Source organism: Cervus canadensis, chromosome 18 (genome assembly GCF_019320065.1).
Source record: "Cervus canadensis isolate Bull #8, Minnesota chromosome 18, ASM1932006v1, whole genome shotgun sequence".
Lineage (NCBI taxonomy): Eukaryota > Metazoa > Chordata > Mammalia > Artiodactyla > Cervidae > Cervus > Cervus canadensis.
This window is the reverse complement of record NC_057403.1, coordinates 33,807,428-33,810,950: the sequence shown is the minus strand read 5'-3', so window position 1 is coordinate 33,810,950 and position 3,523 is coordinate 33,807,428. Positions and strand designations below refer to the sequence as shown.

Here is a 3,523-nt window from a genome sequence, read left to right as displayed (position 1 = left end):
CTTCATATGATGCTGTGCCTTTCTAGTAATTTTATTCCTAGTTTTTTTTTTTTTTTTTCTTTTTGGTGTGTGAACAAAACGCTATTACTTTTTTGTTTTTATTCCTGTCTATATTGCTAAAACACAGAAAACATTTTTAGCATTTATCTTTTATTCAGCCCCCTTAACAGATTATTTTATTAATTCCATCACTCAGAATTTAGTCAGAGAAGCAGAAAAACTAGTATCATGAAATGGGGTTTAATTATAGGAACTAGACCTTAAGTAATTGTGAGAGATGTTAGGAAATAAAGGTCCAAAAGAAGGAAGTTGGAAAATCAGAGAAAATTCACTACACAGCCTTAAATCTGGAAAGCTGGACACATCCAAGTGTCAGAGAGGGAACGTGAAAGCAAAGTGGCAGGAAAGTTTCTGGAGAGCTGTACCTCTGCCTGGCACCCAATTCCAAAGTCTTCAATTCAGAATCTGTTGGAGGGCCTGGGGCTACTTTTGGTCAGTGGGTCTCGCCACCTGGAGGTAGAGTTGAACACGGAGTAGAGGAAATAATGAGAAACCGGAAATCACTCGGCACCTCTGCATCTGTCCTTCATCATATCTGACTCAAAAGAACCTCAGAAATAGTGGATGCTACTCTACTTCCGCATTCCAAGTCTCATGTGACTTTTGATTCTGGCCAACTCTTGCACAGAACCACAAAGTGAAACGTTTCTGAAAAACATAGTCACTTTTGTAATTTCATTAATGTTAGAACAATTCAGCATTCAACTTGGTGGTTCCAAAGCCTATGCATATTACTTACTTTTTCTGGCTCCTTGCAGTCACTAGAACCTCCAAGGCAATGTTAAAATAAGAATTTCCAAAAAGAGAAAAAAAAAAAAAAGAATTTCCAACAAAGGGCCTTCCTAAATAGCTCCTAATTTTACTTTGAGTTTTTTATTTTAAAACAACATATTTTCATCACTTCTCAGCCTTTTGGCTAAGATCAAGTGTAGAATAACATTTTCTTTTGGTTTTTGTAAAATCAACTTTATCATACTTAAGTAGATTCTTCCTGCTTATTACTTACTAGCTCTGACTTTTGAATTGTATTAAAAGTCTTTCAACATCTACATTTTGATATAGTAATTTTGCTTTCCCTTTTTGATTTGGTGATGTAATGAATTATGTTGAATTATGATGAATTACGATGAATTATGATGAATTATGTTGATAGATTTTCTGATATAAAATACTTTTATTCCTGAGGAATTTATAAGTGACAATCAGGATAGGGAAAGAGGTGGAGATTCAGTTCTCACCCTCTTTCTCTCTGGTTGACCTCAGAGTTTTGAGATAAATTACTCAGTGCACAACTGATATACCATCTCTCATGTCTTTCTCTTCAGAATGTTTGCTATTTTATTACATACTCATTAATGGAAAGGATTACCTGTTATGGTGTTTTCATATATTAATAACATTTAATTAGTCATTCATTTGGTGCTGAGAAGATAGAGGAAGACATTCAATACAAAATGCTTTTCTAACTATTTTCTTTGATTTCAGTAGGAAATAAGCACTATGTACTGGCCATCCCCTCAATATAATTGACATGTGTATATTGTTAAAAACATAACTCTGATTCCATAAAGACCTCACTACGAATCCAAGTTTTTTCATACATATTTATCACAGTGATTTCAGTAAATTTGTATTAAGTTCATTCCCTAAGCCTGATGTTATCATTCAATAAAATATCCAAACTACTTCACATGTCCTCGAAACATGTAGGTTTCCTACTTAGACTACTTAAGAAAGGCAGGAATCTTAGTACATTTATAATGTGTACAGTCTGTTTGATATGAGGGGAAAGGAATAGCTTGCCTTAGTTCTTCTTTCTTGCCTTTGTATAGGGAACAAGTAGATACAGGCTCCTGGGGCAAAAGCCAGGTTCATGTTGGAAGGGCTCAGAAACAGAGCAAGGACTTTTAGGGGTCAAGTAAATCCATAAAGGCAAATTGGTCTGCACCTGCCTCAAGCTGTGCTGTTAATATTAGTAGACAGGATGCTATAGAAATGAGAAGGAGAAAACTATAAAAAGTGATATTTAAGTTGCTGTGAAGCTTGAATTTGAGCTCTTTTCCATTATTCCAAAATCACTACTAATATGAGGGAAGCAGAGAGACTGAAGCCAATGAAAAGCCATAGGAAGCTGCAGAACACATGAAAATCCCAGCTGGTGAATAAAATCTTTCACATCGGCAAAACAGTGTGAGTGAAAAATCTTTTAAACATGCATCAGCTGCAGGGCCTGGATGTTGAGAAATATAAGATTAAGATGATGCTAGGGAAAACTGAGGGTCACTCATGCTCACCCCTTAAGAAAACCCTGCCTATGCTGTATTAAGTCACACACCATTAGGGTGAAAAGGCAAGCTCAGCTGCTCCACGTCTTTCCTATAATGTATATATTAAAAAACACAGCAGAGACGTTACGGCTCTCTTTCTTCCTCCATTTTATTCTCCACTACTTCCTTGCTATATCACTCATTTATCCTCTCTCCAAAAGTTGTATTCTCTTCTTTCCTTGATAGACAGAAAGACTGTCAGAAATACAGCTTGAACAATCATATTTCTACAATACAACTGGTTTCCCTTTCCTTGAGGATAATAAGGAACTTTTCAGGAACAAAACTGCCTGATCTCCATTCCCTGGGGAGGAGTGTTTTAACACTCGTTTACAGGATAGTCTAAGTGACTTCAATTCACAAAAGAGAAGACCAAACCAAAACACAACAGAAACTCGACAAATAGTTTTCACATAAAAAATAGCTTGGGGCTTCCCTGTGAAGAGTCAGGGTGAAGAGTCTGCCTGTCAGTTCAGGAGACACAGGTTCAATCCCTCATCCAGGAAGATCCCACTTGCCATGGAGCAGCTGGGCCCTTGCTCCACAACTACTAAGCCTGTGCTCTAAAGCCCAGGAGCCACAACTACTGAAACCTGTTTTCTGCAAGAAAAGCCATCACAATGAGAAGCCCATGCACAACAACAAAAAGTAGCCCCTGCTCACTGCAGCTAGAGAAAGCCTGTGAGCAGCAATGAAGACCCACCACAGCCGTAAGAGTTAAAATATTAAAATATACAAAGCAACATGAAGGAAGATAATTTTGAAATAAGAATTATGAAACCAGGAAAACAAAAATTAACATGAGTAAGAAAAATAAAGTCCTTTTTGCAGATGATAAAGACAGAGATTTTATCATCCAAAGACCTTCTTTGAGATAATTACTCAAGGACATACAACAGTAAAACAAAATGAGTATGAGAAGGAGAAAGACATGAAATGCGAGAGACTTATGAGCAAAAATTATTCAATCCCAACCTTAAGTGTAATTAATCTTGTTCACAGGAAATTAACAAATATTTTATCAGACTGGGAGGTTTTTTTTAACACTTCTCTCAGAAATCTATAGGTAATAGTCAAAAACAAATGAAAACACAGAAGTTTGAATCAACTTGACCCTGAAAGAATTTTTGAGATGA

The 3,523-nt window shown here is 36.3% G+C and overlaps 1 pseudogene; it reads left to right on the top strand.

Moving 5' to 3' along the window:
- Positions 1–956: 956 nt before the first annotated feature.
- Positions 957–1,031, top strand: LOC122421860 (annotated as a pseudogene).
- The last annotated feature ends 2,492 nt before the right edge of the window (positions 1,032–3,523 follow it).